Below are 26,438 nucleotides of genomic sequence, written 5' to 3'. Positions count from 1 at the left end.
CATGGGATTATGTGTTACCAATTCTGACAGTTCTATACATGTATACCAGAATGGAACAATTAAGTAAATGTGTGACAGATAGTGGGAGCCAGATTCCTCACTGTTGGAGTGGGAGATTACAATAAAGTGAAAAGAAGGGCCTAAAAATACCCATGGTGGCATCAAACGAATTCATGTTTAGCTTAATGTAGGTACAGATGGTTGTATATAGAAATATTTATAGATCTATTTAAATACACAGGTTATATATCATGTATATTTTCTGCTTTTTGGATAAAATGGCCTAAAAGAAATGACATCCCTATTGTAACTTGCATAGATAGCATCCACATTTTGGTTTCTAATGCTATTCTCTAAAAAAGGGACCAAGGCTCCTTGAAGAAATGGCTGATTCTAAGACTGGGACAGAAAATATACAAGATGAGCCTGGAGCATTTGTAGTGCCAGAAAATAAGAAGTAGCTTAAAAAACAAACCAAAAAACCCAAACCATATTGATAGGAATATCAAAAAAAAAAAAAAAAAAAAGGGGGAACACTGACAGAGCTCCCAGTGACCAAAGCTGAAACAGTTTGAGCAACAAAATGAATAAATAATACTGGATTATTCAGAAATAAATATCACATTTATACATATATAAATAAGAGATTGAATAAATTAATAAATGCAGAAGAGATAAATCTCTCATGCAGAAGAATTCCAAATAATTTAAATAAATACTCTCCACTTCAGGAGGGGAAGCATAACTCTCACTCTGTAGGTATGTGTTGCACATAGTGATTTTCTCCCAAAATGTATGGTAACGGGGCTAAAACTTTATAATGGAGAAACCTGGCAAACACTAACTTCAGCCAGGTGATTAAAGCCAGTGTCGACAAGTCATTAATCATACTGGTAGTATGTGTGCTTATTATGACGTAATGATAACAGCTCTTTACCTCTGTGATCTCCTCCAAGTACCTATAGTTCCAGCTTATCATGAGAGAAAACATCAGACAAATTCCAGTAAAAAGATATTCTACAAAATACCTGGCCTATACTCAGCAAAACTGCCAAGGCCATTAAAAACAAGGAAAGTCAAGGGGTGCCTGGGTGGCTCTAGTTGGTTGAATGTCTGCCTTTGGTTCAGGTCATGATCCCAGGGTCCTGGGGAGCCTGCTTCTCCCTCTGCCTGCTACTTCATTTGCTTTGTGTGCTCTCTGTCTCTTTCTTTGTCAAATAAATAAAATCTTTAAAAACAAAAACAAAAGCAAAACCAAGGAAAATCAGGAAACTGTCACAGCCAAAGAGAGAGGACAGCTAAATTTAATGTGGAATCCTAGATGAGATCCTGGAACAGAAAAAGGACATTAGGGGAAAATCTAAGGAAATATAAATAAACTATGATCTTTAAGTTAATAATAATGCATCAACACTAGTTCATTAATTATAACACATTTATTGGGGTGCCTGGGTGGCTCAGTGGGTTAAAGCCTCTGCTTTCAGCTCAGGTCATGATTCCAGGGTCCTGGGATCAAGCCCCACATGGGGCCCTCTGCTCAGCAGGGAGCCTGCTTCCTCCTCTCTCTCTGCCTGCTTCTCTGCCTACTTGTGATCTCCATCTGTCAAATAAATAAATAAAATCTTAAAATTGTAACACATTTATTATAATAATGTAAAATGTTAATAATAGCAGAAACTGAAGGTGGGTATATGGAAACCGTACTAGCTTCTTCATTTTTCTGTAAATCTAAAACTTATAAAAATAAGTTCCCTTAATTAACTAAAGTTAAATTAAAAATGTGATGAACATTTAATAACAAATTAGATATAAATGAAGAGAAAATCAAAAGAGATCAGAAAATATCATCCAGAATAAAAGAAAGGAGACAAAAAATAGATAAAATAGAAAAGAGGTTAAGAAGCTAACAGAAGAGAGTGAGTGCCAGACATGAGTTCCTGAAGGAGAGAAAAGAAGGAATGGTGCAGGGCAATACTTCAAAAGGTAATAGCTTACCATGTTCCAGAACTGATGAAAGATCTCAGTCTTCACATTCAAAATCCCAATGAACCGAAGCAAGTTAAATAAGAAAAAACACATACCAAGAATCATCACAGTGAAACTGTAGAAAAATCAAAGAAAAAAAATCACAGTAGCAGCCTTTCGGTTGACAAGTGACTTCTCTAAAGCAAAATTGACAGCTAGATGAATGTCTCTGGTGTCCTAAAAGAGAATGACTAGTAACCTTGAATTAATGTCCAGAGAAGTTATCTTTCAAGAATCAAAGTAAAATGAGCACTTTTTTCAGATAATCAAAACCCCCAGATGCCTGCTACTTTAAGCCTGTTCATTTTTGCATCAAACTGTATAATTAAATGAGGCTGTGAAATTACCACTCTTAAATCTTTTAAGTTTGTGATGATTCCCCTAATCCCTGCTATTTTCCCTAACAAGGTAGAGTACTGAGATTTATGATGTGCTGCTCAATAGGAAGAGAGGTGTCCAGGGACTTGGCCCTATATAATCATTGGTTTTGGTCGATGGCATCAATGTTGGGATGTTGCCTGCTGTCTACTCAAGATATTACATTCAGGAACTGTTAAAAATAACCATGAAATGGGATTGGAGTTTAGTTTTTCCAGGAGGTTAATGTGAAAACTTCACTGCCCTTTTATAGCTCATAAGCCCCAAATAAGACTCGGGGTTTGAAACAGTGTTTTGGGTTCCCAGCAGTTAGCTCAGAGACAGTGCCTGAAAGCATGTGAAAGATTTGGTATTTTCATTACACTAAGGAAGTACCCTGGTAAGTGGCTTTTGGACCCTCTGATTATGGTTAGGGAAAATCGCACTAGGGCATACATAATGGATATATTTCAGGGTTCATTTTGAAGTCCACCTTGCTTTCCTTTATTAAAGAAGCTCTTGCCTGTGAACGATTTCAGGATTGGGGAATGAGGGAAGATTGAACCCATTTGTTGCAATGGCACCTGACAGCCTTTTGTTCCCCAAACCCGAATTTTTATTTTCATTTTTGATTTTCTTCCAGGAAACTATGTTCAATTGACCATGACAATACTGTGAATCAAAATGTGTTTACTGTGCCTGTCCTACTGCTTCTTATGATAACCATGCTTGCCTCATACGGTGCTGTGGCTTGGCATTTTGTCACCCTGGGGTCTGGAACATCTCTTATTCTCCATAGCAGAACAGTGCGATCTCCCCAAGTCTTGCTATAAATAGGAATTTGATTTTGGATAAGCACAGGTGGTGATTTAATTAACTAATCTAGCCATTTTATTCCATGGAGTGTTACATTTCTTTCTGGGTTTATGGATAGGAATTGTCACCGCCACCTGCCTTATTTTGCCTGGAACCAATTCCAGCCTTTGCTTGTTACTTGTAATGTTGCTACCCTGGGTTAATTAGGGTTTTGGGATGCAAGCAACAGAAACCCATATTAAAAAACGAAGGAGGTTGATCAGGATATTAGTGGAGAAGCTCACGGAATGGTTAGGTTGCTGGGCGCCATATTGGGAAAGCAGAAAGGAATCAAGGATCTCTGAAGAGGGGGCACGGGTGGAGGTGAAAGGGATAGCAGTTAAGGGGGGGGGGCGATGGGGATCTGAGTCACCATAGTTCATGATCTGTGAATTAGTAGTCCCTCAAAAATTATCATGTTTTTTGCTTCTTTAATCCTGGCAAACTTCTAAACACAGCAAAAATTCAAATGTATGTAGCATACTCCATTGTAATTGCTCTATCAAAAATTCACAAAAGTGTTATTGCAAGTCTATTTTGACATTTCTGAAATCACTTTTTTATTCATCTATTTCCATCAATACAGTAAGAGACAAGAGAACAAATAGTTAAGACAATGAGAATCGTGTTCTATCAAAACTAGTAACAACTATGCTACCTCTAAGCATGACCTTCTTTAATCAGCTTATAAATATCTACCCCCCCCCCAAATAATCTTAAGGTAAGAAACTGAGTAATTATTAGAACAGTAGGTACTCAGATTTCTGGTACAAAATCAACTTGGTAAGTTTTATCAAAAGTATTCAAGAACATGCTGTGGCAATTTCCAGGTTTAAGAAGTAAATGTGCTTATTAGATTGGTAATAGGATGCAAAGTTGAATTATCCTACATCTAAAACCAGGTAATTACCATTAGGAAGGCTTTTATAAACTGAATTCAGGAACAAAAGAAGTAGAAAAGTTCACAGACCAAAAAAATGCAGATTTAGGATATTGGAACAAGTATAACAGAAGCGCTTAGGTGGCTCAGTCATTAAGCATCTGCCTTCTGCTCAGGTCCTGATCCCCAAGTCCTGGAATCAAGCTTTGTATTGTGCTCCCTGCTCAGTGGGAAAGCTGCTTCTCCTCTCCACTTCCCCTGCTTGTGTTCCTGCTCTCGCTATCTCTGTCAAATAAATAAATAAATGAAATCTTAAAAAAAAAAAAGTATAGCATATAAGAGCTAAGGAGACAAAAAGAGCTGGATGTTTCAGATCTTCAGAAAAATAAGAAACAATTCACATTTCTTCTTTTCTTTATCTGCTGAGAATATATTGCCTGGATAAATTAAAGTTGATCCCTGGCTGCTAATGTCATTTGGGGAGACACCCCGTTCAAAGCTTCTGGGGGCTTCTGCAGTAAGAAGAGAGTTCCCCCTACCAGGGAACAGAGAGAAACATTTGGATTGGTTGAACTATTTAGAGCTGTATCTAGAAATATCTTGTAAATGGATGGATAATTACCTAAACTGTCTCAGTTGTTTAGAGAAACATCAGACAATTCTAAACTCAGACTAGATTAATGAAGAATAAATTCTTTCTCCGGCCCTTTCTGCTGTGGCTTTTGAGTAACTTGAACTTGCTTGCCAACTTCAGGGCAGGCAAGGAATGAACGCATGTCTTAGCCATAGTTGTGCTCGGGGACTGGTGACCACAAGGATTAAAAGTCAGAGATTGTCTTCCCGAAGTTGTAAAATAGATTCATGGTCAGTGGAGTGGGTACAAAGACTGAAGTGCAGCTCCATGAACTAATTCAGACTAATTATTTCATCCCAAAACAATCAGACTCAGGTTTCCCTTTAATCAAATGAAGATGCTCATCTGTGAGCTCATTCTGGATTGATGTTCCCATGCTCTGTATTTACTCATTAAGGGAGAATTATTTTATAATGAAAAAAAATTACTGTCACGTATTTCTTTTAAACAATTTTGTCTTTGTCCAGTACTGTCAGACTGAATGCTTATTCGCTGTTAACACTAGGGGTCAGGCTAAGAATAGTCGTTTTCTATGCTATTATGATCTCTATCAGATAGTATAAGTACCTTGAAATTTCAATTTTTTTAGTTATGTGTTCTGAATTTCTATTATATTATTAGATATAATATATCTATTATATATATATTTAGATATATATATATCTATAGATATAATATATCTATGATATATATATAATATATATATATAATATATATATAATATTCTATTATATTTCTATTGCCAGATTACTCATGCATGATTTTAAGAAAAAAAAAATAAAGATTTTCCCTAAAAACTAAAAAAGTAAGGAAATAAAAATACACTTTCAGAGTTTTTAATGCCAGTATTACAAATGAAAGTCTAACAGGCATTTTGAAAGTAAATCTTACAACCCTATGCAGAGTTAGCAATCTCCATTACCTCTACCGAAATACACTACTGTTATGTGCATTTTCCTAACCTTCCCTACTTCTTGCTCCTATTCTTTTCTCTACCCTGTGGAATTATACAGACTATGACAAAAGCAAGAGTTTGCCACAAACTCAAAATAATCTTGAAAGTCAAATAAATGCAGTCATAAAGATGGGAAATTAATAGGATCCACTTTAAAGTTATTTTCCAGTGGATTTTTACCATCATTTTAACACCTTTATGGCTCTAGGTATTTATGTTTGTTAACTGATTAAGAGTATAGGGGCTCCATATACACAAGCGGTCTCTCACACAAATGCACACAGAAATACACACAGTTTGATTTTGCATAGAATTGGTAAGTTATTTCCCTTTCCATCAGTAATTCAAGCAGAGCAGGGAAAAGTATAAAGGTGTGGGCACAGCTCAAAAGAGTTCAGAAAACATTTACAGCTTCATGGGCTATAAAAGTAGAACTGTTCTCAAAGACAATATAAACTGCATTCCTTGATCGAACCTGCAGGGAAATGAAAAAAACATCTTCTGTGTGCATCCCCATCATTCATTTGTCACTTATGTGCCAAGGTAGTGGCAACTGTGTTTCTTTTTAACCAGTATGAGTTAGTGCTAGTGGATCTTTAAGACATTTGTACCCACTGAAAGAAGAGATTCTTCAAGAAATTATTCTTTTTTCAAAGAACCAATGTAATCAGCCATCTCCATGTGACAGTTTTTGCCTGAAGAAGTTTGTTAAGAAGTTAAGACACTGTGCAGCAGACAGGAAAGATCTTCCTAAGCGAAGTTTTTGCGCTTGAGGCAAATACACGGAGCTCCAGGAAAAGAAGCCATTCTCCTGTCAGTCACTTCAAGCATGCCCTGACCCAGTGTGCTTCCTAACTGCCTTTCATGCTCTCGGAAAGCTGAGGGCCGGGCAAGCTCTGGCAGCCAGAATATTTGGATCAATTGACCTTTTATGTCTTTTATTGTTTCCGCTGCCCTTTAAATTCCCCATTAATGCTCTGTTTTCTCCAGAGCATCTTTTCAAACCTAGAGAAGTAGGGTATCTCTTTGTGGACAGAAAATGCTGACACCTCACAGATGAAGCTTGGCAGGTGAAGGGCTAAGAACAGAGCAGACATTCCCTCCCTCTTTCTAATGTTGCTGGTGGAATAGAGAACACCTCTTCATTCACCTGAAGTTTTGGGCAGAAGCCCTCTGCCTTCTCTTCCAGTGGTGAGGTTAGAATAGAATGGATTTTTTTTTTTTTTAAGTTGAGTACATTTCTTAGAACTGTTGCCACCTTTATTCACTGACCACACAGTAGCTGGGTGAGACGCTTTTCTGTTGTTCTGGTCCTCTTGACCCTGAGAAGCTACTCTCCTGGGCTTTCTACACCATCCATGCTTATGCTCTCTCTAAACCTGAACAGTGTGGACCATTGAACCCTGAGGATGGAGAACTTCTTTGTTCCCTGACACAGTCAGCCAGAGGGAAAAGGAGATACCAGACAAAACAGTGGATATTTTTCTGTATATTTCACACTTGAATAACAGCGTTAGTTTGGTGAAACATTGGAAAATACCAGGTCAGCCTGTTGACATTAACATTTTTTAGTTTACACAAATGCAAGGCAAAGAAATTTCAATTTAGTCTTTGTCTGTCCTCCAGCTGATTATGATCTAGAATGTCCCCACTGATACAGATAAGAAAATATTCAAATGCTTTAGCATTACTAAGGATGTCTGGAATTATGTGCTCGTGATGTGCATATTCTTCACGTGTATAGATCTTAATTGCTTGGTTCTCTTTATATATACATTTATGTGTTCATTAAACATCTTGGGAATTATTCATAATAAGTAAATATACTATAGTGACTTCTGATTTAAGAAGGTCTTGCTGTGGATCTGTTTGGTAAAGTAAATAATCCTTGCCTAATTATTTATCCCATGTATTTATATTAGTATTTGGCGTTTGATACATTTAAATAACATGAGTTACATAAATACATGGAGTATTTTGTGTTTATAAGAGATAAGTAAAAATGTAAAGGCACAATTGGTATCATGAAGATATATTATTTATGTACAGAATTGCAGCATGGCATTACTTTGTTAATAAAATTAAAAGCTTTCTTTTAATAGCTGAATTAAAGCCCACCTATGCTTACTGATATACTGATAAGACAACTCGTATTTTGTAATTTTTATACATTTTTACAATTATGTATTTAATTATACAATTGTTCTATGTGTCGTGTCATTTCTTGCTGCATTGATTGTGTTTACTTTCCATTTTATATTTCATTTACTATTTAGACTAGTTGATTTTTTTTTCTAGTAATAACCTTGTACTTAAGCCTTTCTAATGCTCTTAGTGCCCTGATTTCTTTTATAAACATAATTATTTGTTGATTTTTAGTAGTATCTTTTGGCTTTGCCTATTGCCTATACAAAAATCACTGAGCTTATTACACGTTCCTCTTTTGCTCTCCTTTCTTCCATTATTTTAGTTGCATTATTTTTACTTTGTGAGAACACAAATACTTATTTACCATTGTTTCACCTTCCTGCATACCTTAGCCTCAATTTTAGTTCTACACTTCAATAGAATAAATGCTTATCACAATTCCTTTTGCTGAAGAGTTTGCATTATCTCTTGGTTGGCTCATTCTCTAGAAGATTCTTCAAGAGCTTGAGATTAAAGTATAACCTGGGTTCCTGGACATGTAAAGCCATTTTTCTATATCCTTGATAGTTAAATGACGGGTTTTCTGAGTATAAAATCTTTGATTCACTTTCTTTTCATGGAAAAATGCTACCTTTTTTTTTTTTTTTTTTTTTTTTTTTTGCTTTTTATGTTGCTTTTAAGAAATCCATTGTCAGTCTAATTCTCTTGTCCTTTTAAATTATTGATCATTTTGCCTGTAAGTCGAAAGGATTTGCTTGTAAGTCCTAAAGATTTTTTTAAATCATTAAAGTCTTATGGATTTATTAACATACATCTTGGAGTTAACCATTGTTAAGGTCCAATCTGACCAGCTCTCTCGCCTTTAAAAGTATCGTATGTCAAAACATACCTTACCACAGCGAGTGAGTGCAAATAATTCAAAGGATGATAGCTCAGGCAAATGCAAAGTGAGGGGAGTCCCTCAGCCAGGACCTTTTGATGTCTAGGCCTAGAGAGAGACAAAAGGTCTTGGTTCTATGTATATATGACAGGAACCCACCAGGGAATTTTGAATAATGCACACAGAAATACACACAATATGCCAAGGGTGGACCGACTTCTAGCAGTCGCCCTAGTGTGGGGGTAGGCAGATGAGGAGGTAGAGCAGCTGTGATTCCAGCTGAGGTATCTGCTGCTGTCATCCTAGAAGTGTTAACAGTTCAACCCCAGTGTCACTTTGCTGTGAGTGACTTACCGCCTCCAGCTTTATTTCTCCAGAGGCATTTCCAGAAAGGCTCTCAGGTACCTACTGGGTGTTTTCTATAGTTAGAAAGAGTTTTCATTTTATTTCCAGGAATTTTTATATTAAGAAATTAAATATGTGTTCCGTTTTATTATTTTGTTTTTCAATGTCAGAGACTCCCTATTATATGATTTTTTCATATTTGTTTATTTTGCATTTTAACCATTTTGCTCCTCACCCTTTTGACTTCTTAGGTTTACTCATTTTTATTCCTCTGATTACTTTCCTACCTTTCTCCAAAGTCCCTTATTAAATATTTGTTAAAGTCTTTTCTCCCTGGGGCACCTCATATCATTCAGACATCGATGCTATTCTACTTTCTTCTCCTGCCCCACTCCCTCCCCCCTTTTCCACCTTCCCTTCTTCTCCCGTCCCTGTCCCTCCCCCACCTCTTCCTTCTTTTCCTCCACTTCTTCTCTGAGTCCGATCAGCTTATATTTTATTTCTTTCTTAACATATACTTTTCTTATTTTGGCTATAGGTTCACAAATGCTTGTCTGAGGTTATATAATGCAGTTTGCAATATTATGTAAGAGTTTTCTTCTGCTTTGTGGTTGGTTTCCTGAGAGAGAACTTGCATCGGGTGAAACATTTGATTCCCTCTGTTTTCCTCCTGCAGGAGCAGTGCGTGGGTATGACAGTCCAAGTCCGTGCCCTTAGCGGACAGGGTGCCGGTGGAATGGGTTGCAAAGTTCCTGTTTCACGAATGGGAAATTCTTGGTTTGTTTGGTGTATTTGGTTCGTGTGAGAAGAGCTTGGATGCCCTTGATTTTATTGTTTTTATTCTTTTTTCTAGCAGGATCCCAATATTCCCCCTTTGCTTCTTTTTTTCTTCTTTCGCCTTTCAGCCCACAACGGAGGCCACTCCCTTTCTGGTACACTCATCCCTCAAAAACAGTGTTTCTCAGTCTCGTCACTTTGAGCCCCACACACTCTTATGTCCCTTCTCTGCTATCAGTGCTCTGATTTATCAGAAATACATTTCAGGGGGCGCCTGGGTGGCTCAGTCAGTTAAGCATCTGCCTTCAGCTCAAGTCATGATCCCAGGGTCCTGGATCAAGCCTAGTGTAGGGCTCCCCACCTAGCACGGAGCCTGCTTCTTCCTCTCCCTCTGCTGCTCCCCCTGCTTCTGCTCACACTCTCTCTCCCTCTCTCAAATAAATAAATGATCTTTAAAAAAAGAAATATTTAAATATTTTTCAGTTATTTCACACTTACAGTGGACTTTATCTTTCTGAGGGGATCTTTAGATCAACCACAGACGTTTCTCCTCCAATCCTCTCCTCCTCAGCAGCCTTCACAGCCTTCCTCCTAGCGCCCTCCCCGTCTCCGCCTGCTGAAAATTGGCATTTACTTACAGGTCACTGGAAGTTTGTGGTGTTCTCTGAATTCTAGTTAGGCCATTTTCCTGGTTTTATTTGTAATATTGAGTGAGAAATAATACAAAGGAGTAGCCAGTGGGGAGAATGTAGTGTCACAAAGGCAAGGGATACAATTGTCTCAAGAACAGTGGAGTAGTCTATGTGGCTACAAGAAGGTTGATTAAGCTGAAGATTAAAAACGAAACGTTGGTTTAGCGTCATCAGTGGCCTTAAAAAGAGTCTCACTAGTGAGCAGTGGGTACAAAAGACAGAGAAAACAACAGGAGAAAATGGATACAGTACATACAGCAACTACAGAACACTTAATTGAGAAGATTAATTATAAAAGGTGTTTATATTAATTATATTTATATTAATTAGGTGTGTATTTAATGTGTGGTAACTGAAGGCACTGGGGGGTCAAAGTTTTTGCTTGCTTGTTTCAACTTTTAATTTAAGCGTATACTTCCAAAAGCTACATGAATCTTAAATATACTTGATGAATTTTCAGTAACTCAGCAGCCTGTAGACCAAAGAATAGAATGTTACCACCTTCCTACAAGCCCCAGAATTCCATGCTGTCATTAATTACCCTCAGGAGATCAATCTCTATACTAATGTCTGACACTAGTGTTGACAACTCTTTCACGTCTTTCTTTGCAGTGCACTGTATTTGTGAGAATTACTCACTTTGTTGTAAGTTTTTCATTCTCATTCATTGATGTTTAATGTCCTACTATTGAATATACCACAATTTATTTATTTATTAATATGTTGAAGGGAATCTGGGTATTTACACGTGTTGGACTATTATGAATAAAGTTGCTAGTACTAGTCATAATTTTCTAGGTTATAGCGGCGTATTTTCTAGTATATGACTTTTGGTGAACACATGATGAATTTATCTAGAAATGGAATTGCTGGGTCATAGAAGACATACATATGACTATAGCCAAACAATTCTGCAAATTGTTTTTTCTTAAAGCACTGTATAAGAGTTCAAGATGTTGAATAATTTTGTCAACATGCAGTTGCCATTTTAAGATTTCATTTTATCAATTGCGCTATGGTTTTAATTTGCATTTCACTGAACACCAGAGAAGTCATCTGTTTATTGGCCCACTGCACATTGTCTTTGAGAGGTGTCATTTCTAGCCTTTTGCTCATTTTTCTCTTTGATTAACTCTCTTTTCCTCACTGATTTGTAGATATCCTTTTTACATTCTGAGTATGAGTGATTCACTGATGTATACAAATCTATTTTAGGATATGGGAAATTTTAAGTATATTTGTGTATTGATGGCAATAATTTAGCACCTCAAAATACAGAAGTAAAATTGCAGGAGAGAAAGTCTTGAGTAGGCAGTAGGTGATAGGAACGTCTAGTAGGAGGGGTTGGCCATTGTGCCTATCTTGTATTTAACTTACATCTTTGTTTAGAGTTAAATGTTTCTATTATACTATTGTAGATGTGATATTTTAATTCAATAAAATTGTATCCATGTATTGGAATACCTTTACCTTCTAAATAAGGAGAATCTTGATTTAAAAAATAATAAAAGAAAGGCTTTTTGCATGTATATAGAAAGGTCACGTATTTTCTGCTGTGCTCACTGGCTTTCTCTTATGAGAACATATGCCACTGTGCCATGGTATTAAGTCTTAGAATATTATCATTGAATCATTTAACATTTTCTTTTTTGCTGTTCTTCTTTAAGCTAGTCCTTTAAAAAATATTCATTGTATCTGATTATATTCTTGTCTTCTTTTAAAATTTCACTGGTTTTATGGAATATTCTGAAGTATATTTTCAATTACTCACTTGAAATTTTCTTTTTTTCTTACATTTTATTTTTGTCTTTATTTTAGCAAGCTTTTAATTTTTTGGAATTTTAAATATCTCTCTTTTATCACATTTATTTATATTAGTCTCTATGATTTCTTTCATATTTTTATTTTTGCTAATTTTTAAGCTTTTTAAATTTAACTATATATAGAAATATTTTAAGAGCAGGCATTTAAGTAATTCATGCCCTATTTTGAACAGTTTTGTTCCTTCATTTGGTTTTCAATGGATCTTTGGCCCTTTCCAACCCTTTCTGTAGCAAAATGTGTAATCTAAAATCCATAGTCTCGGCTTGCACAGTTATGGGTCATAAGACAATTTTTATAATAGGTGGCCATTGAAAAGAAGAAAGAAGTTGACTGATAATTAATTCTATTCAAAGAAGGTGCCTCCATTCTAGATTAATTTAATCAAATCATAAGCCTTTGTGAGGTTTAGGTGATTTCTTTTACACTTCTGTATACTAAGGAGAGGTTGACTAGGGCCAACGTTCTTCATTATATCATCTCAGATGAAGACAGTTTCTTCTCTGTGGGATCACCTAACAAACAAAAAACAATCTCCAGAAAAAGCAGCATGACCTTGTTTGATATTTCAGAGCAAAAAGAATCCTGACTTCCTCTTTTACTTTAGGGTAAACTTCTTAGTACTTATGCTTATGATTTTAGAAAGCATCATTTTTTAACAAGACATCTGTCTCTGAAAAGTTAGCTGGAAAGCATTCAGGAGATAAGTCTCAGTGGCCTTTCATTGATAACCAAACTCATTATCATCTCATTCTGAGTCCTTCTCTGAGGGAAATAGCTTTCCCTCAGTCAGTTCTGCCCCACTTCCTCCCTCACTCTGGGATATTTTCCATCTGCCTTGTGCTATAATCGCCCCTCCAAATGTCCTCTGTCCGGTAGGATTATAGATCCTTAGTTATCTTCATTGTTCATTATCAGTTACCCAAATGTGAAAGTTTATATGGTAATTCTCCTCAGCTGACTTCTCAGTTTGCCATGCACCTCTGCATAAAATGTACTCTAGAAGCTGGAGGACTTTTCTACCAATAGAACTGGTGAAACTTGAGGTGTCTTAACCTGCATTAGGCTTGCCATATCCAGTAAGCAAATATGTCTTTTGAACCATGGTTGCATACCTTTTCTTTCTAAATTTCTGTAAAGCAAGTGATAGCCTATTTTTATATTGGAAAAACTCCCAGACAATACTTCCCAGTGGCTAACATTACAATTATAATAATACAGGTCTTTTATTTTTCCTCTTTGACTCCAATATTTTTCTTCTTCTTCTAGATGCCTAGATTTAAAAATATAAATTCTCTTTCTCCAAAACTTTTGGCTCTTTCCTCTCTGGCTATAAAGGAAAAAAAAAAGGTAGAGATAAGAGACCTGGCCATCTTAATTCTAATTAGTGAAGGTGGGAGGAAAGTGGCAGATTATCATTGACCTCACAGGCAAACATTTTATTTTTTTTCCCATTTTGCTGTTGATACTTCATAGCGAAAGATAGCATGCCTTATCATTTATAGCTCTCCTACCAAAATTATCTAGGGTCTTGCTTTTACAAAGAATGCTTCTGTTGGTGGTATCATCTATATCCTGACAACTGGCATAATTATTTCCCATGATCAGAATACCATACTTGGTAATGACATTATTAAAGACTTATGATTGGTCGATCGAGACTTGGAAGGTTGATTTCCCGTGGGCTGCTGATTTCCTGATACCCTTCTGACTCCAAGGAAAATACACCTGACCAAATAGACCAATGAGTCAAAGAAAGAAGTCAGCACTCGAAATCTAAAACAGTAAGGTGAATTTGTTGCTTATTGGACAAAGAAGAATTGCACTTGCAGGATACAGTCTCTCTGAATAAAGCAAATGCTATTCTCATATATGTTTGGAGAAGCATGAGTTTCGGGATCAGTGATGTACAAAAGCAAGACCTGTTAGGGATTCACTGATCTTTAGCTGTGGACCGTTGTTTATTAGACTGTGGCCACTGCTGCTACTTTCAGAATATGGGGCTGTCACAAAATGTCTGGCATCCAGATGTATGATTACTGATTTATGGTTTTCATTGATCAATTGAGATTGTTTAATGCCAGATCTGGGAGTTACTTGTTACTATGACCAAAAAACAATCAATCTTTTCCTAGGGAAATTAAAATGTTTTATTTTTCATGAGATATTTTTACACACTGATTTGTACTAGAGTTATAGGTGCCATGTTTCATCTGCTTGACTATATTTTAGCTCCTTGAGGGACCTTGCCTTATAAAATGATATCCCCAAAGCACCCTGCATAGCACCTTATAAAAGCAAGTCCTCAGTGTGTTGAGAGATGCTACATGACCAGCCTCTGTAGGAACTTAGCCACAGTACTATCAGACAAGAAGCAGAGAATCCTTTTCATGGCTTCAAAGAAACATGAATGTGTAAATAAACAAAATATTCAGGCAGAGGTTGCTATAGTCACATCAGACATCAAATCCCCTAGGATACAGAAAAGAGAAAGAAAACTGGGATAGAAACCAAAGCAAAACTAGAAGGCACAGTTCTATAGGATCTTCTTAGTCTCTCTGGCTCCTCAAACCTGTATTCCTCTATGAACTCACCTGCAAGTCCAAGTCTGGCCTAGCTTCTCAGCGAATAAGATCCTCCTCATTTTTCTTTGCTCTACCTTTCCCCAGCTCAACAGCAACTCAACATAATTAAGCTAAGTTTTAATAATAGATCAAAAAGCTAATAGAGATGTGATCTATTGCAGAACATAGGGCTCTCTTTGTGTCTCCACAAGCCGTGCAGTGTTGAGCACTGTGTACTCATGCTGGTAGCCCTGAGTCTTACACACTTGGTCCACCCACTGATGCTAATTTAAAAGATTAGGCATCTTTCAGGGCTCCAGACCCACCTGTGAGTCCAGAGATTCATCTTAAAAGTTTCTGTACTCTCGTTTACTCTAGCTTACTTTGACTTGCAAAAACAAGGCTGGAATTGTTGAGGCTCCTTGAATATCTGAGAATGCCTAGTTTTGTGCTCTGAGACAAGCCTCTAAGACCAAATCAGCAACTGCCAGATCCTCAACTCAAGGAGGAGCCACCCTAGGGGGTCCCGTGTCTTCTCTCATCGCGCTGTGTATTTTTCAGCAATCTTTTCATCCTGAACTCAAACACTCACAAGATGTAACTGACATTTAAATATTTAAAAGGTTGGCTGATGAGAAGCGGATACAAAAGCAGTTTTGGATATTAAGAGGCATTGCTCTAACAACACAGTTTATAGTGCTGTGCGACCATGTGAACACCTCTATTAGAAACATCTGTTATAAATTGAATAGTGAGTAAGATAAGAGGCACAGTAACACAATCCATGCTTAATATCAAATTGAAAACCAATGGAAAGGGGCGCCTGGGTGGCTCAGTGGGTTAAGCCGCTGCCTTCAGCTCAGGTCATGATCTCAGGGTCCTGGGATCGAGTCCCGCATCAGGCTCTCTGCTCAGCAGGGAGCCTGCTTCCCTCTCTCTCTCTCTCTCTGGCTGCCTCTCCGTCTACTTGTGATTTCTCTCTGTCAAATTAATAAATAAAAGCTTTTAAAAAAATTTTTTTAAAAATAAAAAAGAAAACCAATGGAAAAAAGTTTTGATAGATGTCAACTATTTATACTCAATATGAAATATATAAAGATGATGGTATTATTATGTGGTTTTAGAATATGGTATAAGATGGGGGTATGAACTGTCCCTGTGGCTCACTCACACTTTGTGGCAGGTAATGAGTAATGGAAAAAAAAAAGTGAATTGGAGCAATAAGACATCACCAGTTATATACTGTTGCCCCCTGGGATCCCTCAGGAATTCTAAGCAGTAGGAGCACACCAAAAAGGCAGGAGTCCAGCATCTTTCTTATCCTGATGAATATCTCTCGGATAAACAAAAGAATGAATGAATGGATGAGATCCCAAGACTTGCTTCTTTGGGGCCTGAAAGAAGACTATGGCAAACTGTGAGCATAATGGAGAAGAGTTTAGTATTAAGGAAATTGTGCAAGTGGAAAAGAAATTAATAAGGAAAGGTTACTTTGAGTAGATTAATAAAGCTAAGATCAATAAAAAGGAGAGAGAGAGAGAGTCACTTCAGTTCCATAGTTCTGAGTTTATAAATGAAGCACAGATGTTTGGGAAAGATGGATGTGGGTCTTTGGCCTAAAGGTGGGGAGTTCCACAGAGCAAAGGAAGAATGTGGTCAAACGATGATTTGTGCATATGAACACATTACTAAGACTCAGAATTTTCTGGTTTGCTCTGTAGTGGCTCTTTTTAACCCATGGGTTTATGCAGGGACAAAGCCCAAAGGAAAGCCATCATGCTTGAGATGGAAAACAAGCACAGAAATGATAAAGATTTGGCTGTAGAATTGAAGAGCAAGAAATGAGTGCGTGCAAAAAAAGCTACAGTGGTAGTCGTGAGAAGGCATGATGAGACAGGCTGTCTGATTCATTAATGGTGGGAGAAGAAATGTTTAATATTGTTCTGCAAAATTAATTTGTAGACTGAACCACATATTAATTTGACCTTGTAATTCCATTTCTCAGTATCAATTCTAAACACTTAGAAGAGAATTGAAGTAGAAGTAATAAGACATACGGTGCAAAAATAATTATCCTAATTAATACTAAGTTTAAAAATAAAGGTAAATTAAAGATGTTAGATCTATTGAACAGATGTAGATAACTTCTACAGTGATGTTTTTGAAATAATTTTACTGATGTCGTTCAATGGCTATAAAATGAAACCAAGAGAAAATAAGAGTTTACTATATTGTTTATGTATATAATATATAAACATATTCACAGAAATATATACATTTAAAAAATAAAACCAAGGAGGGAGACCTGCGTGGTTCAATTGGTTAAGTGCCTGCCTTCAACTCAGGTCATGATCCCAGGTTCCTTGCTTGGCAAGGAGCCTGCTTCTCCCCTCTCCCTGCTGCTCCCTCTGTGTGTGCTCTCCCTCTCTGACGAATAAATAAATAAAATCTTAAAAAACTAGATAATATACAAAAATATTAGTATTGCTTATTTCTGTAGGGATAAACTTTATATTCTTCCTTTTCCTTATGATTTCCTGAATTGTCTACAATAAGTTTAACCTATGTATTACAACTTAAGGAAATGAAGTAATAGGATTGAGTGACGGCCTGAAGGAAGAAGGGAATAAAGAGATATATCCTATGATTGGTCCTTCCAAAACTGGACTGACTAAATTTCTCTCTCTGATGATGAAACTGTTTTTCTAGGCTCTGACATGACTGTTCATTATTAGAGACCAAAATAAAAAGTTAAAAATTTCAGTGTATCCCCCAAGCTCCTAGGCAATTTTTTAGCAACCCTAGAAATTGCATAACTAACCCAGATGGAAGATGACTAACATAAGCTCATCACCTAAAATAATAGAATAACTAATTATACAAAAGCAATAGTTGATGATAGTACTTTTAAATATGATTTGAGTAGGACAGACAAGAGGAAAGGAGTAACATGCATGCAGTTTCTGATTCAGGCCAAGTACTTTACATGATTCATAAGCCCATTTCTTTGGTAAAAGACAACCAGAATGTGGACTCTGAAAATGAGTAGAAACAGGGGTGCCTGTGTGGCTCAGTCATTAAGCGTCTGCCTTCAGCTCAGGTCATGATCCCATGGGATCGAACCCCACATGGGCTCCCTGATTAGCGGGAAGCCTGCTTCTCCCTCTCCCACTCCCCCTGTTTGTGTTCCCTCTCTCGCTATGTCTCTCTCTGTCAAATAAATAAAATCTTTTTTTAAAAAAAAAGGAAAATTAGTAGAAACAGGCCATGGAGTCCCCCAGTTATCTTTACTCTGCATAGCTACAAGACACTTAATTTGATAACCATTTGTATCACCTAATTTGCACAAGAAATAAAAACGAGTCTTACCTACAATTGAGGTTCAGATACACAGTGACAATGTACAACTATGTCTGGCAGACATCATGGTAAGGAGGCTGAGCTTTCAAGGTCATCTGGGTGAGAAAGCAGATGAGCAGTAAGAGGCAGGTTGTGCAGTAAACCTCCAAGGGCTTATAGAAACTTTCATTCATTGAAGATTGGCTGGACCACACTTCCATAAAGTGTGGAAATGTTTGTGTCACAGGTTAGTACACTTCGGAGAGGCCCCACTGCAGAGGAGGCATTAAACATTGGAATGAATAGGATGATTCATCTGGTACATGTCAGGCAGCCTATGTTATCAGCCATCCCAGTGCCTAAACAGTGAACTCCAGAATGGAGTAACCATTTCAGCAGAAGATGGAGAACATAAATGTGGCAAGATACAGTGTTTTTCTTACCAAGGCAGATCTAGCTGCTGCCATTACTGAAACATAAATCAGTAGGAGTATAATAGTCCAGTCTATGAATCTAACACCATTTTTTAAACTTACCTCTATTTTTAAATCAATTAAAATATTTTTGTACCACGTGTTTCTTATCTTTAGAATTGTAATCACAAAGTAAAATGGTATTAATATTTGTCTGATTCTGCAAGGTAATTTTGCTGAGAAGATTTTTTTAAAAGATTTTATGTATTTATTTGACAGATTGAGATCACAAGTAGGCAGAGTCAGGCAGAGAGAGAAGAGGAAGCAGGCTCCCCGCTGTGCAGAGAGCCCAGTGCAGGGCTCCATCCCAGGATCCTGAGATCACGACCTGAACCGAAGGCAGAGGCTTTAACACACTGAGTCATCCAGGCACCCCTGAAAATATTTTTTTAAAAGATTTTGTTTATATATTTACTTGGAGAGCACACGTGCGCATTAACAGGAGGAGGGGCAGAGGGAGAGGGAGAGAGAAAATCTCAAGCAGACTCCACAGTGAGCACAGAGCCGTACTGGGGGCCTGATCTCACAACCCCAAGATCACCAAGACCAGAATTGAAATCAAATGTCAGCTGCTTAACCTACAGAGCCAACCAGGTGTCCCAGTTTTGCTGAAAATTTTAAATAATTTTCTCTACCAACGTTAATGGTTGGGAGAGCCAACTGTACCTTCTCCTGACCTTTATGACTATAGTTTCCAATTAACACACATTCACTTTCCTGTTCCCCAACTCTTTAGCCAAATCCTTATAATTTCCATGCTTATTTTCCATTTTAAGCATTACAACTTCTCTTCTAGATACCAGTACCAGGTTAAAGTATACTCTGTAAAGAAAGAAAACCAGCAACTTGCTAGTAGGTTGATTATACCTGACATCCTCTACATTTTAACAGACATTTTTTCATTGTGATCAGATTGATCCCTATTCTAGGCCTGGTTTTGTCTTTCTTGCCTGCAGTATGTCAGTCAGGACCATTATCAGAAGGATTCCTAGAGTATCTGATTGCAAACACGGCACTTCATGTAACACTGCTGTAGCAAAGAAGATGCAGCAGTAGGCACGTGATTACGGTATCCTCTGGTTCCACATATACTGCACCATGAAGTGTTTGTTTGAGGTAGTGTAATGTTCCCTTGAATTTGCTAGCTTGGGAATGACATCCTGTGCTATGCTCTTTGCCAGTGTGTTGTATACACTTTAAATCAGTGACCACTGCACATGGTGCATTATCCACATGTAAAATACATGGGTTCAAAAATCAAAGTGGAGGGGCACCTGGGTAGCTCAGTGGGTTAAGCTTCTGCCTTCGGCTCAGGTCATGATCTCAGGGTCCTGGGATTGAGCTCCTCATTGGGCTTTCTGCTTGGTGGGGAGCCTGCTTTCCCCTCTCTCTCTGCCTACTTGTGATCTCTCTCTCTGTCAAATAAATAAATAAAATCTTTTTTAAAAATTATAAAAATCAAAAAAGAAAATTATAAAAATCAAAGCGGAGTGGTAGGAGTGGCTCAGTCACCATCAATTTCAGTGGCTGACTTGGTGAATTTTTGGTACAGTTCTAGGATCTGCAGCTCTGGAGATCTCAGGTAGCAGAGGACAGCATGATGAAGGTCCCAGTGAAGGTCCCGCTAAACATTAAAGCTATGGCAGTGGGCAATCATTGTGTACTTCAGTAAGTCACTTCATCCAATCTTTACCTCTGAGAAATCTGAGGTAAGAAAAGATGAATCTTTCATTCATGGAGTGGGTCTTCCAGGTAGTTGTTGGTGGAAAGTTAGTAGTTCTTACATAGTACTCAATCTTTGCACAAAATGTATGTGTTTCAGAAACACCATCAAGTAAAAGCTTTCAGAATGAGTGACAGTGGCATGGAAGAAAATTCTAGGGACAATAGTTCCACACTCTCAACTCCTAGGAACTCAATACTATGGAGATAGAGTCCTAGAAATTGTTAATCGTATATGTCCAAGGATAGCCTTGAAGTGGAAATCCAAAAATTGATTTGCTCTACATACATGCAAAGCAGGCTCAAGAGCCCAAACACTGGAATTCATTGTTTTATAAACTCGTTAAAGAAATACTGCTTTATCTACCCTGTTGATGACAAAGAATGATATTATATGGGGAAAAAAAACATGGAAATAGAAGACTATGAGTAACAAAATTACTGAGTACAACTGTACATTGAATGTGAAGATGTTTTAGGGCACTATAAGAAATTTGCTCCACTTATTTTCTTTAATGTATTCACAGATGGAATCAGTGATAAAAATTCATATGTTTTTAAATAGAAAAGAGGTTTTTTCAGAAGTATAAAATACAAATTACAAGTGATAAGAAACATTTTATTTTGTGCATCTTGTGGCTTATTTTCTTGCTCAGTAGTATATCAAATAATGATACAATTAAATAATGATATAACTTACAATCAGTTGCATTATGTATTTAATGAAATAAAAAAATAACTGCCTTAGTTAGCATTTTATTCCTCTATAAGTATCAGAAAGCCTGTCCAACAGTGGAGTAAATAAGAATGTTTATTATGTCCTTAACAAGAGATCTCACAGTTGATTTGGAAACTCAACAATGTCATCAATGAGCCAGATCTTTCTTTCCTTTTTCTGTCATCCTGAGTATGTTGGGTTTTCATTTTCATGCCGGATGCTTCATTGTTGCAAGATGTCTTCTGTGTTTTTAGACATCACATCTATTTTCAAGGTAGCAAGAAGGTAAAAGAGGCAATTTATGAAACCTCTTCTTAAAGGAAACAAATGATCTTACCTATCTAACTAGTGGAGATTTTCTTATGTCTCCCTGATGAAAACTGCTTGATAAACCAGTTTATCTAAACCACAGTGGTAAGAGAGTCTGGGAAAGTAAGTATGGAGAGGAACTATCATTTAAGAAAGCAAGACTTTTTTTTAAAAAAAGTGTGTATATTATTGAACAATCCAAATAGCCATACTTGGTTGGAAAGCAGGGCAAGGTTGGATTGCAAACACGGGGGAAGAGTCCTTTGGATTGAGTGATACAGGACACAAACAATTTGTAGAAAGAGGAGGATTGGGTGAAAACAAGAGAGCAGGAGTGAGAATGAGGAGAGTTCTGGCTCTGGGATTCAATCGGTAGCATTCATCATAAAGTCATGGACAAACTGTGTCCAACTTGTTCAGTATCTCACTCTTTCAACAGGAATTATATTGGAACTTCAGGCAGCAACATTTTCATGGAGTTACTGATGTCTCATCTACTATTACTGGTTCTAAGCTCAAGTGGTCCTCTGATTTTCTTAGTTGGAGTGACTTGACACTTACTTGAAATTCCTCTAAGAGGTAGCCTCTAGTATGTTTCGGGTTCTAAAAGCTCCACGAAGAAGCTAGGGATCAGGATATAATCACTCTGTCTTCAAATTGCATGGAGATCTGGTTAAAATGGTTTCTGGCAACTGGCTTTATTCTTTTGTCCTTGTATGGTACTTAAGTCTATTCAGGAACTAAGTTCTTACCTCTTAAACTTAGGAAGCTCCTTGACTAGGTTCCAAAATATAGTCAGTCGACCCTCTCCAAATGCTGGAAATCATTATTTTCTTTCCTGCATTAGAATTATTTCAGTTCCTTGTCTGATCCTTTCCACCGTGCAGTAAATCCATTGAATTCAAGAACCGCATCTCCTTTCTATCCTTAACAGAACTTCTCACTGAATGTACATAGGCAGGGGATAAATCTTGTTAAATGAATGGATATAATGAATTAAGTAAGAATTTTCATCAAGTGTCAGAAAACCTCTGAGAGAAGTCAAAGTCCAGAAGAAAGGCCAATTGCTCTATAGGATCTGAACTCTCAAAGACCTACCTAATTCATTCTTCAAATTCATCTAGAACCATGACCACTTCAAAGTTCTTACAATGATAGCCACAATCATACATTATACACACCAACATTAATTACCCATATGGCCTTCCAGAGATCTATCAGTCATCAGCTATTTGCTTATGTGGATTATAAGCCTATAAATAATCCTCTTTGTCTTGTGGTCATTGTGCCCTCTCACTAAAGGTCTATCCTTCTTTTCAATCCTCAAAGCTTCTATCTTTCCTTCAATTAATGCAAGCTTCCCATAGTTAAGGCTTCCACTGATACAAATACAAGCTTTCCACTCAGATATCCTCAGTTCTTCCCAAGTCAGTTTCTTAAGGGGCTGCACCAGCTATCTCCTGCTGCAAAACTAAATTACTTCAGAATATAGTAGCTTGAAACAGAAAGCATTTCATTATGTTTCATGATTTTGTACATCAGAATTTGGGCAGTGTTAGCTGGTTGGTTCTTTTCTGTATAACTTTGACCGTAATCTTTCAATGGAATTCAGCTGGACTGTTCTAGAAAGTCCACTGGCTTTACTCACATGCCTGCCAATTGAAGGGTCATATCCAGAGAGGTGACTTCAGCTGGGCTCTTCACCTTCCCCATGTAGTCTTAGATCTTCCTGTGGTATCTCCAACTGGGAAATCAGATTTTATAACGATAGCTCATAGATTTAAGATATCAAGACAGAAACTTACAGTTCCTAAAGTCTAGGCTTGCAACTGTTATAGTATCATTCCAACCCATCATGCTGGAATGCTCCAAGGATCTTGTCCAGTGTAGATTCAATGGAAGGGAAATAGATCCAAACTCTCAAAAGGGAAATTTTAAGTAACACAGACATGGTTTCTTTGCTATCATCTTTCCTACAGCCACAAGTTATTTACATTTCTTCTCCTTGCAGAATTCATTCACCTCCAGCAAGATGCCCAAAGTTTCGTCCCATTTGATCCCATTATGGCATCATCTCAAAGTCCATCATCTAGTTATCTAAAATCAGGAGCAGGTTTGGAGGAAGTTCCTTGAGAATGGTTCCTGGAATATGGTTCCTCTTGCTCTGAAGGCTCTGAGCTAAAGAGACAAGTACTCTGTTTCCTACACACTCAGTATACAACGTGAGACAGTTACAGCAACCACAACAGACATCTACCTTCAAAACGGGGAAAAATAAGAGGCACATAGCTGATCCATAGTGACTCTGAATCTGGCCAGGTGCACGTTTCCAGTTCTGGATGCCTGGGAAATATCCCCAATGGTATTTGGATCCACCGTTTGTGAATTTGGGTCATCCTTCCTTTCCCATAAGATATGCACCAGGTGCACTGTATGTACTCTTCTCAGGGTACTTCCTTTCCATAGACTGTTAGGAGACCAATAACAGAATTTTTCTTTTTCATTTCATACTGTTTTAATTCAGTCTTTCAGCTAATACATTCTGTAGGTGTCTAATTTATCAGATTATTTTTCCCTCTGTTAGGTAAAAGCCATACTTACATTACTTCTCAAGATGGCCACTTACCTGTCTTGGGCAACTGGTGAGGGTCTTGGAAAAAACAACAACAACAACAAAAACACTTAACATTCTTAAAAATACTATTGCCCAACAAAACAATCTGTGAAGCATACCCTTATATCTTTCTGAAGTATTAAACGAAGGGTTGTACAACCTCGTCCTGACTTCAACCTTGCCCAGATACTGAGTCTTACTGACTTTGGTTTGAATTTTGCTTTAAGACCAAATCCTACTTTGAGAGTCTTTTGCTAGCTAGAAAAACGTTCCTGGGAACTCTTTATCTTCTCCAAATTCTTCTCAAAAACAGAATAATGCCCACTTCTTTTTTCATGTTTTGTAATAGACTATTTTATCATAGCCGGCATAGTCAACGTTTCAGCATTCTGTCTAGAAATCCACTTAGCTAGATCAATGAGTTCAATAGGTACATTTTTTTAATTTCATTTCTGCAGGTCATAGGCGTTGCCAAACGTCCTGGCATTATATAACCAAAGTTTCCTTTTCCTCAGTTCCAATAATGTGCTCCTCAGTCTCTCTCAAGTATTCATGAACCTCCCAAGGCTCTTCCAGCTTTCACTTCTAGCCTCCTTGAGACCATTCTAGGTTCTTTCTGCCAGGTCCCAAAGTCACCAGTTTTAGATTTCTGTATGGCAACACCTCACTCCTGGCAACAAATGTGGTTCCAGTTACCTTTTTCTCTGGAACAAAGTACCCAAACTTAGTGGCTTGAAACAGCAATCATTGACTGATAACCCCCAACTTTCTGAATCAGCAGTTTAGGCAAGGCTAACCTGGGTGATTCTTTTGCTCTGGGGAGCATCAGTTGGGATCAACCAGTGGTATTCAGCTAGTAGGGAGGCTTATCTGAAGAGTTCAAGTCCCCTCACTCACTGGCACCTTGGAGGGGATGTTGGGAACTTTGGGCTTCCTTGAGCTTCTCTTCCTCTTCATGTAGTCTCAGAGCCTCTCCACATGGTTTTTATAGAAGAGTAGTCAGATTTCTTAATGTGGTGGCTTAGGAATCTAAGGCAAAGACATAAATGGCCATTCTTCCTAAGGGAATGACTCCGAACTGGCATAGATTACTCTCACTGTTTTCTATTGGTCAAACAGTTACAGACAAGCCCAGATTCAAAAGAAGAGAAAATAGAGCCCACTTTTTGATGGGAGGAATGTTATTTACAGCCCTGGTCTTACTCCTCCCTCAGTGTTTATTTTCATAACCTAATGTCATGCTATGAGTCAGACATATGAAAGCCTTTGGAAAACAGCCTGGTACCTCAAGGTTCCGGCAGCATCAGCACCAACTTCAGAAGTTTGCACATCCAGCAGACATGCATTTTTTTTATAAAAGCAGTTTCATACCGACTCACCTTCCTCTGTCCTCCTCCAGCATCACTCTCCTTCGTTTCTTATACGTAACATCCATTTCCTTCTTTGCCACTTCCATTTTCTCCCAGGTAACTGAAGAAAGTCTATCCAACGGTTTCTCCCTCTTTCCTCTCTGGTGTATCCTTTCTCTTTTATCTATATGCTAAACAAAATATTTTGCTTAGTTCTCTTCAGTGTGTCCTCACTTCTTTTAGCCCGTCCTCCATCCTCATCCCATCTCTGGACCTTTCCCTTTTCTCTCTCAAATTCCCTCTGAGTTTGCACTTGGCCAGCCCTTCCTGCCTAAAACGTATGGCACCTTTGAAACAGTGTTCTCTTACAATTCTCCTGTCGGCGTGTGTCTTCTAGTGTATTGTAAGGCGTACAAAGACAAGGGCCTCATCTTTTTGATCACTACTCTATGCCAGCAGCCAGAACCGTGCCTGGAACACATTTGGTGCTCAGAAATTGTTTGTTCAGTAAATAAATTAAAATGATACCATCAAAATTAAATGAAAATTATCAATAATGTTATACCCATTCACAGGAAAAAATAAGTAGAAAGTGTTAAAATGAAATGACAAAGGTACACACTGTCAAACCAAGGAACAAAGCCGATGAAAATGCTAGTATGTTCTTTGCAGCGTTTCTACATAAATGTCCTTCTACCTCTTGCAATTCCACTGTTCAAGATGAAAAAGCGCAACACAAAAAACCTACTTCCAATCCATTCATTCATTTATTGTTAAGGTTAAAGCAGTGTTATATTCATTCTTTAGGCTAAATAACTTTTTGGAGGCTCAGCAGGCAAGTAAATCAACATTGTTCAACAATAAAATTCATTCTCATTTCCTAAAGCCTCAGATTTTGGAGTACAGCCATGCTACATGGAATACTGCCTAAACAATCTATGAGAATGAAAGAATAAAAAGGCTAGATGCCATTTAAAAATA

Source organism: Mustela putorius, unplaced genomic scaffold (genome assembly GCF_011764305.1).
Source record: "Mustela putorius furo isolate JIRA1106 unplaced genomic scaffold, ASM1176430v1.1 tig00000151_pilon_pilon_pilon, whole genome shotgun sequence".
Lineage (NCBI taxonomy): Eukaryota > Metazoa > Chordata > Mammalia > Carnivora > Mustelidae > Mustela > Mustela putorius.
This window is presented reverse-complemented; position numbering follows the sequence as displayed.